The sequence below is a fragment of the Mustela nivalis genome (genome assembly GCF_964662115.1).
Source record: "Mustela nivalis genome assembly, chromosome: 12".
Taxonomy (NCBI): Eukaryota; Metazoa; Chordata; class Mammalia; order Carnivora; family Mustelidae; genus Mustela; species Mustela nivalis.
This window is the reverse complement of record NC_139031.1, coordinates 2,823,709-2,838,376: the sequence shown is the minus strand read 5'-3', so window position 1 is coordinate 2,838,376 and position 14,668 is coordinate 2,823,709. Positions and strand designations below refer to the sequence as shown.

The 14,668-nt window shown below is 56.1% G+C and overlaps 1 protein-coding gene and 1 long non-coding RNA gene across 4 annotated transcripts in view; one reads left to right on the top strand and one right to left on the bottom strand.

The window, feature by feature from the left end:
- The window catches only part of LOC309845250, a 65,047-nt gene that overhangs the window by 33,441 nt on the left and 16,938 nt on the right, over positions 1 to 14,668 (bottom strand). The window contains exon 3 of one of the 3 annotated variants that reach the window (XR_014301164.1): positions 3,419 to 3,509. The exons of the other annotated variants lie outside the window; for them this stretch is intronic. This is a non-coding gene — a long non-coding RNA (uncharacterized lncRNA). Of the gene's footprint in view, positions 1 to 3,418; positions 3,510 to 14,668 lie in introns of those variants that run through there. 3 annotated transcript variants of the gene reach the window in all.
- HTR5A (5-hydroxytryptamine receptor 5A) overlaps positions 1 to 14,668 on the top strand; it is a 45,801-nt gene that overhangs the window by 16,020 nt on the left and 15,113 nt on the right. The gene's annotated exons all lie outside the window — the stretch shown is intronic.

Here is a 14,668-nt window from a genome sequence, read left to right as displayed (position 1 = left end):
AGCAGGGTCGGGCCTGGTTACTACTTGGATGGGAGATTTCAAAAATAGGAAATTTGTGTTCGTTTGTATGCTTGGTTGGAAGCTTAGTCTTCCCTTTACTGCAAAGTCTTTCTCCAAGAATGTGAGTGAAGGAGAAAGTGTTGTACATCTTTTGTGAGGTTGTGACTGACATCGCTAAGTACAGACCTCAGGTCTAGAAGAATTTACTCAGAAACATTCTCAGATTTCTTTGTCCTTCTGCATTTATCACTTCAAGTACCAAACCCATAAATATCTCAAAATACAGATTGTTGAGTTACCTTCCCTGCTACTACCTGCAACGACAGAGTCCCATTCGACGCTGGTGCGGTAATAAAGAAGAGCTTCCAGAATTCCGCTAGCGCCCGCAGTGGACAGAGTCACTCACAAACACTGCAGAGAACCTGGAGATGCGCCATCAGAACCAAGGGTAAACGGTGAACGTCTATTCTCTCTGAAAGTGCAGGTGAAATTCTTTACTATATGCCATAATTTCAATGTTTGCCTTCTTCTCTTTAAAGAAAATGGTTATTTCCTTTGAACTTTACAGTAAAGTGAGGCTTTCAGAAAACGTGCCACATCGGTCTGGTGGCTTTAGTAACTTCTGGACCCCAACCCCCAACCTGGGTTCGACACACCTTGTTGGAGAGATACGTTGTCATAATAGCCATTTCAATCTCCTACCCAGTTATTACTATCTTGTGAGATGCGTTAGGCACGGGACTGTTCGTATGTCTCTCACACTTCCCAGACGTCACTTAGTCACTTAAAATATTCCCGGTGCGGAACACTCTACAGACAGCACCCAGAGCGGGAAACACCATCCGCGAGAAGGACCAAATGGCAACAAAGGAATCATCTTGCTTCCATTTCAATCCCGAAGGCTGCCGACCACTAGGTAGGAAATATTACAAAATGCAAATGGTGGTCGAGGTAGGCGTGTCGGGGGCATTTCGTCCCCTGTGACTCCGCCGGCCGCCCAGCGCTGACCCACAGTCTCACGCTCAGTTCTGTCTGTTCGCCGGGCTGGGGTCCTCGCCCTCCTGAGCGGCCCCTGAGTGACGGGGGCCAGGTCAGCTCCGAGGACCACATCCTTCGTGGGTGGCCCGCGTCTGGCCACCATGAGGTCACCCAGCCACACACCGGCGCTCTGTCCTGTCCTGCCCTTTGCATTCAGAGCTGCACACTCTTTCCTGACCCCTCTCGGGTGCAGAGACATTGTCTCTGGCCAACAGGTGTCTCTGTCGACAGGACTGAAGAGCGTCCCGAGCCCCGACCAGACGGGCACGTGCTGCGGGCGGCGGCTTTCCACAGGACAGTGTCTCCAGGCTCCGCCGTCCAACTTCTCTGGGGGTGTCGTGGGCTGAGTCGTGTCCCCCCAGAATGCGTATGTGACGCCCTAACCCCCAGCCCTCCGGGCATAACCGGATGTGGAGGCGATTAAGGGAATGTGAGGTCCGGAGGATGGCCCTCCCCTCTGGCCAGCAGTTAGTCCCGGGACGGGTTTGGTGTGGCCCTTCTGCACGGAAGACCAACGGCCCTGCGCGCAGGCTGCCGACTGAGCACGGGGACCCTTGCATCAAGCCCTCACACTCCCCGGAGGCCTCTTGCCGGCAGGAACGAGGGACCGCTGGGGGCGGGGGCGGGCAGGGGCCCCTCCTCCTCCTCCTCCTCCCCTTCCCAGAGAGCGCAACACAGGGAAGCCTGCTGGTTATCTTAAGGCCTCGCAGACACAGATTTGTCCTCAGCTCCCCTCGGCCAAAATCCCCGTGGGGACCTGTCTGAGCCAGGAGCACTCGGAAAGGTGCGCAAGTCCTCTCCGCACATCCAAAATGAAGCCGCTTTCCGACATCAATGTCTTGGAAGGGAGCGGCCGGCTGAACTGGCCTTTCTCCCTGGTGTGCACCGTCCACGTTAGGAAATAATGAACATGTTTCATTTGCCATGTCCCGTCCTCGCGATGCCTGTGCTGTCGCGGCGGTGTTAAGTCTGCTCTGAAATCGATATTTCCTTCTTTGGTCCTCGGAAGACTCGGAAGCAGCTAATTAGAAAACCAGACAAAACCATCATTGTGATAAAAGCTGTAGGCGCTTCAGAAGCCTCGGCAGAACGCCTCGGAGGACGATCGCGTTTCTGAAAGTGTAAACGGCGCTACCAGCGCACTTCCTTCCCAGTGCACATTCTGGGGAGCTGCTGTGGCCGTTCCGCAGAGAGTGGAGGGGACAGAGCTGGAGGCACTGAAATGCGGGTCCCCCCGAGGAGCCCTCAGTCCGCACGGCCGTGGGGAGCACGGCATTGCCCCTGTGCACGCACTGGGGCGCGGCTCTCAGACCGGCCGGTGCCCAGGGACCGGCGCTGGCTGCCCGGGGCTGCCCTGCGCGTTGCTCGCAGCGGCACGGAGGCCGCCTTCAGCCCTGGTGCGGGGAACACGAGCTGCCCCAGCTCCTCGCTGCTGCTGGAGACCAGCCTGTCCTCTTCTCTCCGGCCCCTTGCAGATCCGAGGGCGACAATCAGTACGTCGTCAAGTGGCTGTTTATGCTCAAAGCACAGGACCGTCGAACACATTCTCCGGGAATGGGGGGCGTAGCTGCTGGCCGAGGTCCCCACAAGAGCGGACGCTGTGGCTGACGGATCTGGTATGTGAACCGGTGGTCCCGCGCGGAGGCTGAAGGAGCAACAGGACCCCCAGCCGAGCGATCCCTGTGTCAACCATCACGGGCTCGCCCTTTCTGATCCTGTCACATCTGTACGGGTTTTTTAAAACAAGATAAACGGACTTATAAAAAATGTTTAGAAAAGCCCCACTTAATCTCTGGTATTGCAACAGCAAATTGAAAGCTCCTTTCTGTAGTGATCACGGAGCTGCTTTCAGGGAAGGACGAACTCCGGGTTCCCCAAGTGCACCCCTTGGTCCGTCCCATCTGTACCCCTACCCTCCAGCCGCCGTGACTTCTGCGTCCCGCCCACCAAACTCCTACGCCGAAGGGCTGCCCGCCGTGGGAGAGCGTTTGGAGACGGCGCCTCCGGGAGGGGCTCAGGGTTGGGCGAGGTGATGAGGGTGGACCCCCCCGATGCCACTGGCGTCCCTGCAAGAAGAGACGCCGAGGGCTCGTTCGCGCTCCCCGTGCACCCTCGGGGCTCAGGCAAGCACACAGTCAGAGGCCGGCCACTTGCACGCGCGGCCACCGCAGCTGGAACCTTGATCTTGGACTTCCAGCTTCAGAACGGCGAGAAGGTCACTGCCTGTCATACAAGCTCCGAGTCTGAGCCGTTTTCCCAGCCTGAGCTCATACAGCCAGGGTTAACTTACTCAAAATTGAAATTCTGGTGTAACTGGTAGACTTTTTTGAAGGATACGTTCATGCGCCTTCTTCTCATCCATCTCCAGGCAAACAGACCGCTCCCGGGTCAGCAAGGGTGTCCATCTGCCAGGACTGGACGGTAAGCCCGTCAGGAGACACTGGATTGGTCCGCTCAGCTTCAAACAGCCGCTTTGAAAAGACAATGAGAAAGGAGGGGTTTCCACATTCCTCTAATGCCTTTTTGAGTGTTAGAATTAGAAACAAAACCACTGGGGGGGATGTGTGTGTGCGCACACACGCGTGTGGGGGCTCGTATGGAGAAAGAGAAAGATTTTAAGGAATTGGTTCATGTGATGATGGAAGCCTGCAAATTCAAAATCTGTAGAGGCAGCCAGCAGGCAGGAAAGAGTGCATGTTGCAGTTGGAGCTTAAGGCCCCCTGCTGGCGGGAGTCCTCGTTCCTTGGGGGATGGCAGTCTTTTCCGAAGGCCATCCACTGATTAGACGAGGCCCACCTGCATCCTGGAGGTTAGTCTGCTTTGCTCAAAGTCCACTGACAGATGTATCAACCACATTTTAAAGATAGCTTCACACCTAGAGTATTGTTTGACTAAGTATCTGGGTACCATGGCCCAGTTGACTCATAAAATTCCCTATTACAGAGGTTAACTCTCCTGCATTCAGGACCTGACTTCCCACCGGGAGGACAAGGGGGTTTCCTGGCTTCGTTTCCAGGTGGACACATCCCTTCTTCCCAGGTACAGAGCAGACCTTTCCATGTGTGCATTCGGTCCGTCTTTCATCTCAGCAAGACGCCCCTGAACTAAGTTCTAAAAAGTCTAGTCCATTGTTTTGTTTTTCTAGTGGCTCCATTTTTTGCACGTTGAACTTCCTTGTGACTTTCAGGAATCTCTGATGGGTCTTCTCTTTCCCCTCGGCGCCTCCTGCCTCCGTCACGCTCCTCCTCGTGCTTCGGGCTCTTGCTTCCGGCCGCTGCTCACGTTCACGACCCAGCTGTCATTTCTGAACCGACTCTGTCTTCTCCTTCTCTTCCCCGAGATCGAGGAGCCCCCACGGCACGCCTTCACAGCTCTGATTCTCTTCTGAGTTTCTGAGTTGGAGTTTTGATCCACGACAATCTTCTTTTCTTGTTGAATGATACATAACTTACATTAGACTGTCGCGGTTCTCATCTGCCTTTGTTGAACGTCTACACATGAGAAACATCTGAATAGAAAACTGAGCTGAAATCCAAGTAAGCGGCTCAAAAAAGTTACATATCACTAATGATTGTAACAAATACATTATGAAAGCAACTATCTTTTCTTTTTAAAGATCTTATTTATTTATTTGACAGAGAGAGATCACAAGCAGGCAGAGAGGCAGGCAGAGAGAGAGAGGAAGGGAAGCAGGCTCCCCGCTGAGCAGAGAGCCCGATGCGGGGCTCGATCCCAGGACCCTGAGATCATGACCTGAGCCTAAGGCAGAGGCTTAACCCACTGAGTCCCCCAGGTGCCCCAACAATCAATCTTTCAATTAAGAAAAAAATCAGCAAGTCTAAGAATTCACACAATGGCCAAAATGAGCCGCCTGCGGTGCTAGAATGGCTAGGAGCACCCTCATTCCCAGCTGGTGGGAGTGAAAATTGCCCAATATTTTTGCAGTTCCTTCCTCTCTATGTAATAGAAGCTTTGATCATGCGCAGAGCAGAGAAGCTTCAACGTGCTCTTCCTGCCCCACATTAGGGATGGGCCCCCCGGAGCTCAGAAAAGCAGCTCTCCATTTAGAAAATCATTTTTGAGAAGGTGACAGTTGTGTTATATGATGTGGAGAAAAAAGGCAAAAGAAAAAAATGTTATCTCCTTACAGCTTTCAGCCCATTGGCAAGTTCTTGAGACAGGCAGAGTGACCGTCCTCCAGGAAGCCAACTGCCTCCAAATTAATACTTTGCTAGAGGCAAAAGGCAACCTTAGCTTGACATTAGCCCGACCTCCAGGATCCTGTAAAAATCCCTTTAGAGGGCGCCTGGGTGGCTCAGTGGGTTGAAGCCTCTGCCTTCAGCTCAGGTCATGATCTCAGGGTCCTGGGATCCAGCCCCACATTGGGCTCTCGGCTCAGCAGGGAGCCTGCTTCCCCCTTGCCCTCTGCCTGCCTCTCTGCCTACTTGTGATCTCTCTCTGTGCCAAATAAATAAAAATCCCTTTAGAAACTTCCTTTATCTCTGCGCCCCTCCCATGCAATCATCCTCCGGGCACGTGGGCACCGGCACACATCCGAAGGTCTCACGACTTTGGTTTTACTGGACAGCAGTAAATGACCCTTTCCTAACAACAGGTAGCCCCTTGGGCCCTCAAAACCTCGCTTCCAACTTCCTTAGAGACTTACACTGTCCCCAACCCCCTCCCAACTTGCACGTGTGTAATTGGCCACTGTTCACAACCCCAGTGCAGCCCTTTGTGCCGACGGGTCCTGTCCCGTGCTCTAATAAGACCACGCTTTTTGCACTGCAGACGTCGCAAGAATTCTCTCTTGACCGTTTGCTCCCAGACCCCAACATTTCACATCATTACATACTTTGATCTTATTTTGCCTGGAATTATTGAAGTTATTTTGGGGGGGGCCTTATTTATTTGTTTTTAATATTGCTGGGGGTAAAGAATGGATTTCACTCTGGGGTGGAGGTGGGACCTTTCCTTTGGGAAGAGTCTCTGGCTGTGCAATGAAAATCCTGTTCTCAAAATCAGCTTGATTTTATTAAGAATCAAAAAGGTCCTTGTCCAATGTCTGTAAAACAGCCCTCATGCCCTATGTCCTTTTTATTTCTAGACAAGTAGATTGTGATAAAAATTATTTCTCTCTCTTTTTTTAAAGATTTTACTTATTTATTTGACAGAGAGAGAGACAGCAGGGGAGGGAACAGAGCAGGGGGAGGGGCACAGGGAGACGCAGGCTCCCCACCGAGCAGGGAGCCCGATGCGGGGCTCTATCGCAGGCCCCTGGGATCGTAACCTGAGCCGAAGGCAGATGTCCAACAACTGAGCCACCCAGGCATCCCCAAATTATTTCTCTTCAAGAGGCATTCCATCCTCTGCCCCTGAGGCCACCCACCTTACTCCAGAAGGAAGGGTTAGTCGAGGAATGTGTTCAGACCTGCTTCTCTGTGGCTCGACGTTGCTGCGATGCTGAACGTCATGGGCCGGACAGGAACCAGGTAGACTAGGTTTGTGGGGAGAAGGTGCGGGCGAGAAAGGCAGGAACCACAACCCAGAGAGACCAGTGGTTCCTGAACTGAGCAACACGCCAGCTGCCCTGACCTGGGCTCATAGGTCCACGGCAGAGGTGGGCACACGGCACAGCCACTGGACTGCCGGCTGTAGGGGCGGGACCCGTGTTTCTGGGCCCGCTGATGGTTGGCCTCACTCGGTCACTGGACCCCGATGAGGCAGCTGCCCGCTGAGCCCTGCGAATGTGGGCTCACGCTCCCAACTCATTCAGGGCAGCAATGAGCACATCTCCCCGGGGCCTGCAGCCGGAGCGCGGCGTGGGCTGCCATCCGAGAGGCAGGCTCGGGGATGCGCTTTCTTTTCCAGATCCTGGCATGGCTGGGGGGCAGGTAATAGGTGTGAGCACCTCCGGGGAGACCATGGCTCGACCGGCAACCTCAGCCCGGTGACAGCCTTCACGGCCCTCTCCACACGGAAGCAGAGCCCCTCTGGGCCCCCCGCCTCCCCGCACACCCACACCTCGCTCCCGCCTGCCTGTTCCCCATCCACCCGCCCGCAGGTGGCCTTCTGCGAGCCAGCTCAGAGCAGACTGGAGGCAGGGGGTCCCGGGTCCCAGGACAGCTCCCCAGGGGTGGTCTGGGGGTGCGCAGGGGGCCGGACTCATGGAAGAAGCCAAGGTAGCCTCTGTGGAGATGGGAGCCCCTTCATGGGCAGAAATAGGGCCCGATGGCAGAGCGGCCGCCCTACTGCTTCGGAACCTGTAAGGTGCCGGGACTTGAAGCCGGAACAATAACAAACACGTCGTAAGAATAATAGTAACGCGCGCGTCCTTGTCTCCACGGGGGTTTGGCCGCACCCACACAGAGTGAAGGTTGATATTGGAGCACTTCTGCCTCAGCCGTGTTTAATCAGCAGGTATGTTCCACGGACATAGGGTCTGGTTTTGTGCTTTAATGATTCCTAGACGTCGCACGATGGCGTTCCTCGGCCTCCCTCTCAACGGTGCGTGGCACTTCACTCGTCACCCAAGCAGAACGGGCTCGTGCGCCTGATCGCCAGCAGGTGTTTTCTCTGTGACTGTCCCACAGGTCGTTCCCCCACCCCCCACCGATAGTCAGATTTTTCGAGTTTTTCAGCACCACTGAGGGAAGGGACGTTCTTGTGGGCGAGGAAGAGTCTTGTCTGCTTTTTCACACGCAAGGGAAGGCGTGCGATGGGTGCCGCGTGGTGCTGCCCGGAAGGAGACTCCGGGGTGGGGATGCGGGTCTGGGTGTCCCCGGGGTCCCGAATCCCACCTCGCCGGGGAGCGAGGGAAGCAGGGCTGGACCGAGGGATGGGGGCCGCAAGGCAAGCGCCACAGAAGTTTGTCCAAAGTGGCCAAGCCCCAGAGCTGGCAGCTTTACAAAGGCACCACACTTCCCAGGGAGAGCATTTTCCATAGAGGCTACTGAACCGAGCCCGTGCTGGGCCACCGGGCGGGACTCGGGCTCACGCTTCCTCCCTCCCGCCACTGACGCAGGACGGCGCCTTCTCCTCAGAGAACAGCCCGGCTCTTCAGTTCCCGGGGCTGCCACTCCGGAGTTTTAATTGCTCCCTCAGGATTCAGCAGCCGCTCCCAGAAATGTCACTGTGTCCTGAACGGCCAAAGGGGTAACTGAGACTGTCAATTCACCCTCCAGCGGTGAGAGAAGCCCTTTATTCTTTTGCAAAAATAGACTGGTTTCCTAGGGTAAGGGAGCCCGCGGAGAAGGCAGATGACCACGGGATAATTACAATCGCGGCCCCTCCCTGAACACGGCACCGGGTTAGGAAGTCGGGACACGGTGCAGAACCTGTACTTACCGTATTGGCACCGAGGCCAGCGGGCAGACCGCCCCGGGCGGTGTTCGTCCCTAGTTGTCGGAGCAGCAGGTGACGCGTAGCGAGAGCACGAGGCAGTCAGCGATGGCGCCTCACGGCTGCAAGACGGGACAGGTGGGTCTCTGTCTGCGTGTGGGGGTAGAGCCACTGCCCCAGAAGCGGAGGTCACCGTCAGAGGTACCTACAGGTGCTCGGTGCTGTCCCGCAGGATGCAGAGCCTCCCCAGGGCTCTCCGGTCACCAGGCAGGAGGAGCACAGGTTAGAGCCCCATCTAACTCGCTGTCAGAATCCCACTTCCTTCCGGCAAAATGGAACCAACGCCGGCCATGCCTACCTCACTAGTTCTCCTGAAATGAGAGTGTGGACAGGAGCTACAAACACCAGGTTGGCACCAAAAATGTCCTCATTGTTCAATTCCTTGCGGATCCAGAACACCAAAAATCTCCTGATAGGTCAATTCTTTGCTGCTTGGAGCCCAGACCCCAAGGGGAACTTACTTGTAGGTAACTGGAGGCAGCCCATCCCGATGGTCAGCCCGAGGCTGTACCCAGAGAACAGAGCGATGATGCCACCAGGTAGGAGCCCTGGCTTCAGGGTCCATCCAGCATAGCAGGTGTCCAGTAAGTAATAGCCTCTTGGCCAGCAGGAGCCTGGGTCAAACCCAGGCTCAGAAACCCAAAATGTGCTTAGGCTAGAAGCGGAGAGAGCCCCGAAGTCTTCGTAGAGGGTTCCCAAAAGCCTGCCTCCCAGAGAAATGGAGTTTGAACGGGTGGTCTTGAACAGAAGCTGAGCCCAGAACTTTCCCACCCTGGACTAGAGACGGTCTTCCTTGATGGGGGAGGGCCTGCAAGGCGTGGGCATGGCATGGGGGGCGCACTGTCAGACCCCTCCAGCGGCGGGGGCGGACTGGGCTGGCAGTGGGGGGAGCCAGCGACGCCTTCTTCTGGCTGTATCAGCTCGTCGGGAGCAGCTATGGAAGAACCAATGTCCAAGCTGCCGGGACAATGTGACGTCCACGTGCAAAAATGAGCCAGCGCTGTCCCTCACGTCACATACACAAACTAGATACGGGTCAGCAGCCCACAGGTAAGACCCGAAGCCGTGCACCCTCGGAGGGAAACACAGGGTGCGTCTCCGTGACCTCGGGTGTGATGATGGATTCTTAGATGCGGAACCAAAAGCGCCGACCATGAAAGACAAACGGACCCATCAAACGTTATCAAAACTGAAAACTTCTGTGTATCAAAGATATGATCAAGAAAGTAAAAGGAACTTCGAGAAGGGGAGGCGCACCGCTCCCAAGCACGCAGAACGGATCTAGGACGCCTCCACCTCAACTGCAAAAAGGACAAACGACCCAGTTCAAAAATGGGCAGAGGACATCCAAGAAGATGTACCAATGGCCAGCAGGCTCGCAGAAGCGTTCCCAACCTCCTGAGTCAGTGGGGGGGCGCACATCAAGCCCCGACAAGATGCTGGTCGGCCCCCGCTCGGTGCCGGGGTGGCTGGCACGACCACAACAACAAAGCCGAAAACCAACGCTGGCGAAGGTGCGGAGAAAGGGGAAGCTCCGCCCGGCGCTGAAGGGAAGGACAGTGGTCCATCCTTGTGCAAACGGTGTGGCCATTCCTCGAAGAGTTAACCATGAGATTCCAACCCGACCCGGCAATTCCACTTCTGGGAATGTGCCTTCCAGAATCGAAAACAGGGACTTACGCAAATACGTGTCACCCACTGTCCACAGCCACGCTCTCCGCGACGCCCTGAGGCAACGACCCAGCTGTCCGTGAGCGGACAGACGGACGACCAGCTCCTGCTGGACACACCCGCTCACCTCAGCCGCCCCCGGAAGGGAATGAAGCGGGGACGTGCTACCACGTGGGCAGACCCGGAGAACACGGCGCTCGGTGAGGAGAGAGACACAGGGTTCCCCTCGCAACCGCACGGATAGGAGACGCGCAGGACAGGGAAAGCCAAACCAGCGGAAAGGAGATCGTGGCCAGGGGCTGGGCGCGGGGAGACGGGGATCTTCCACGTACTGGGAGCGGGCGTTTTGCGGGGAGAGGAGATGTTCTGGAGGCGGATGAGGCACTGCTTCTAGTTGGTGCTGCTGGTTATTCACCATCAAGGGTTACTTTATATGTCGTGAATTTTAACCTTAATGAAAGGAAACCGCACTCAAGAGCCCCTGAACCCAGACAGAGGAACGGCCGAGCGCCCGTATTTTTTTCAGAGCCCTCCGGGCAACATGACCTTGTAGCTTGGGCTGAGACCTGCAGATGTCGGAGAGAAGGACCGCGATCTCCGTATGTCCCCGGGATGTCACAGCAGTGGGGCATGGAGTCAGGATTCGGTGTCTCACGGAGGGGCTGGCTGAGGCCCCGGGCAGGCTCATTCCCAGCCTGTGTCGCTGGATTCCAGAATCGTAGATGCGGCTTGGCCGCTGAAAGAGGATTTGAAATGCAATTAAATGCCCACGTGGCCCCAGCATCTGTGTGCGGCGTCGGGCGCCTCTGTGGCTGCCTTTGGCGGACGGTTGCTCGGGCCGGTGAGAGCACCGGCAGCTCGTGTGCTCAGCGCCGGAGGCGGGGAGCGGTTTTTAGGGTCCCCTGCTGGCATTCCCGCTCTCATGTGCAACCCCACATCCTCAAACCCTTCCTGACCAGCTCCCTTGGCTCCCTACGGGTCCACGCACTAAAGAGTCAAATAAGAATGTGACGGGTGCTTATCTAACGTGTTATTTACGGCGGCGGTTAAGGCTCCTGCTTTCATAGTCTTACAGTCGTATTCAGCTGCGAGCGGGAAGACTTACCAGTTAGCACCGGCAAGAAGCTTCTCCTGTGCACACGGTCAGACGTTCCTAACCTCGGTCCTTATTCTCAGCCCGAGACGGGGCCAAACCGTTGACACAAGGCCACACAAAAGAGGTGTTAAAAATTAGTTCTTGGAGTGCCTGGGTGGCTCAGTCGGTTAAACGTCTGCCTTCAGCTCAGGTCATGATCTCGGAGTCTTGGGATCGAGGCCCATGTTGGGCTCCTTGCTCAGCCAAAATCCTGCTTCTCCCTCTCCCTCTGCCCCTCTCCCTGCTTGTATGTTCTCTCTCTCTCTCCCTCTCTCTGACAAATGAAATCTTAAAAAGAAGAAGAAGAAAAAACAACTCCATGTTCCACAAACAATAAAACAGCTTTAGCATTTCTCGGGGCGAAGTGGAGCCCAGTGCTCGGCCTTCTCTGAAGGCTTCAAGGCCCGTCCTCTCTCAGGTGTTTGGAGATGAGCCATCGCCGGACGTGAGACGCAGGGAGCAGAGGCACCTCCTTCAGAAAGCTCTCTGCCCGCCCGGCGACCAGTGTCCCAACAGAGGCTTGCCGACACGTGGGAGCCTGGAGGCAAATCCAGGGAAAGGGGAGCCATGCCCCGGGGGGGGGTCTGCGGGGACAAGAACCCTTTACAGGGCCTGACACGCAGCTAGCGTGTTCTGGTCAGGTTAGAGCACGCACGCCTGTACCCTTCCTTCATGGGTGCGTCCTGCGAGAGAGCGGGGAGGGCCGGGCCGGGCAGGGGATGTCACATGTCTAGACCAGCAGTGCTGACCTGTTGGGCCGGATCATGCCTTGTTCCTGGTTGGTCCCCCACACATGGGATGTTGGCGGCATCCTAAACCCTCCCCAGCGGATGTCAGCCCAACGCCCCCGCCCCCAGCAGCCGGCGACCTGTGCAAGAACAGCCTCCAGACGTGCCGAATGTCCTCTGGGGGGCGTTCCCACAGCGACTCCTGGAGGCTCTCGGTAGAGCGCTTGGGTTCCCATACTCCTTCCAGAGCCCTTGGCAGGCTGGGTCGCTCTGCCTCCTAGACTGGTTTGGAAGCAGAAGAACGCGTATGTCCACGTTAGGATCTATCAACATTCCTTGGGATTACGGTTTTAGGAAACACACCCTCAAGAGGTCTGGCTCAAGAAATCTTGCATGTGTAAGGGTCCTCAGGGGTGGAGGCCGGATGCCGATGACTGGGGCCGCCGGCATCCCATGGGGTGGACTTGGTGGACGCGGAGGCGACCATAAGATGGCAGCACCTGCTCCCCGGCACTCTTGTTCCTTCCACCTTGCTTCCACAGGGGCGCGTTCAAGCAGAGACGTGCTCATTATCTTTCTAGGGTGGAAAACAGGGAGGAAGTGCCTTGTCGAAGCCAGAGTGGGGCCCCCCAGCCTCCCCCAACGCCCACACCCAGATGTCTCCAACTGCTGCCTCTTCCCTCTCTCTCCTGGTATCTTAAAGACCACTTTCCTGCCGAATAGAAGCGTCTTGGGGAGTCTTCCCCACCCGAACCTGCCAACGGCCTCGGATCCACTAAGGGAGCGGCGGGACCTGTTCTCGAACCCGGGTTTATCCAGGCAAAACCATGCGGGGACGGTCACACACGCGTGTCCCGCCTGGACTCTGTGGGACGTGTCAGAAGATTCTTTCTTCCTCTTGTAGAGCTAGGGTCCGGGCAAGAAGACGTTTGGGGTTGACAAGGTGTTCTACGCAGTAAACGTACGTTTTCTGCCCTACATCAAGCATCGGGGAAGCCAGATGTGTCCCCTTGACTATTCATGGTCTCGCAGCTTCTTCCGTTAATAATCCATCACACGCAGGAGCGTCTCATCAACAGGGCTGCACAGGGAAGGAGGCGCAGCGGAAAGTCCTCCTCCCACCAACCCTGGAAGTCCCTGAACCCGAAGTGGGCAGAGGGGAGCCGCACGCGCCTTGTGCGGGTCAGCCCCCGCGAAAGATGGTAAGACACGCTTTGTTGGACGTTCCTCCACAAGCCCTTTTCACTGTAGTAAGGCATGGGGGGGGGGAATCATCCGGAAAAAGGACAGCTTTTCCAGACAGACTTCTGAGAGGAACGTTGGCTTCTTTTGGTCATTATGGGGCAGAAGATCGCTGCTAGGTGGGTCTATTTTAAATACACGGGGAAGTGTTCCGCCCCGTGCAAGCGAGCTTGTCCCCAGCTCCACGCCGGCAATCACAAACACCTGTTTCTGGTTATAAACGACATTCGCTGCAAGCGTGCCGGAAATGATTTCAGAAGTTAAAAGCGAAGTCACACCTGTAACCCCAACACATGGATAGAAGCTCCATTCACGGCTTGCTTTGTAAGCTTCTAAGGTATATGGACCTACACAAACACGACTAAGTACCTAAAAACAGTGCTACGCTCTAAGGGCTCAGAAAGGTCGTTCCTTAGAAATACCTCGTCTCCCTCCTTTTCTGTAACACACACACGCGCGCGTGCGCACGCAGTATGACGGCTTCACCGCCTCTCATCGCACCGAGTATTCTGTTTTATCGGATTCCCTGGTAAATCTGAACGTTCCTCTACTATTTCTATGATCACAAGCGTGCCGCACTGAGTGCTCTTGTGTCGCCACATCCCGAGACTGACTTTCCTCCCTCCCTCCGTCTGCCCTGGTAGGAGCATGTGCCGGAGGTGACGAGGTCTGTGATCACCGACTGTTAAGACCTAGGGACAGAGCGAGAGAGAGACAGTGACAGTGGACCACAGGTTGACCAGGCACAGACCGGCCCCCGTGGCTCCCCTGCTCAAGGGAACAAGGGGAGATCCGCCCCAGAATGGCCCCGCAGGGAATGCAGAGCCTCTGCAATGGCGTTTTGGAGTGAGGAGCTGAGACCATTGGAGCCTCTCCTGCGAACTTTGGGTTCTGGGAAAATCAGCGTGAGCTTTCCCGAAGATGATGGACCTCCAGATTGCTTTCTGCAGGACGTACAACAAAGCGAGTCAGAGGAGCCAGCCAGAGGGTCGCCCCGGCCCGAGCGAAGCCTGCGTATGCGGGCGGCGCAGGGACTCCCGCCCCCCGGCTCCCTTTCTTCCCGCAGAAATCGCTTACAGACTTGGTCCTAATTGGCTTAAAAACTTCGTAGTCTTCAGGCCTTGACCTTCAGACTCAGGACTCCAGACAGAGACACGTCAGGCGAATGCTGGCTTGTTTCTGTAGTTCGGGGGTTTGATCTCTTCACGACACGCGAGTCTCCGCAGACCACGTCCTTCTCCCGTTCACCCCTCCCCAGCTCTCAGCCCGAGGAGCTCCCGCGCAGGGAAAGTGTTCGTATGGAGCAGTTTCCGCATCGTCCTCACCTTGAAAACGAGCGCCGCCCAAGGGCCACGCTCACTCGTCCGTCCGTCAGCCGCATCCTTGCCTACCGCACGCCAGAAACGGTCGGTTTATACCCGGCACGTCTTTCTTTCCTGCTCTTAGTGAGCAC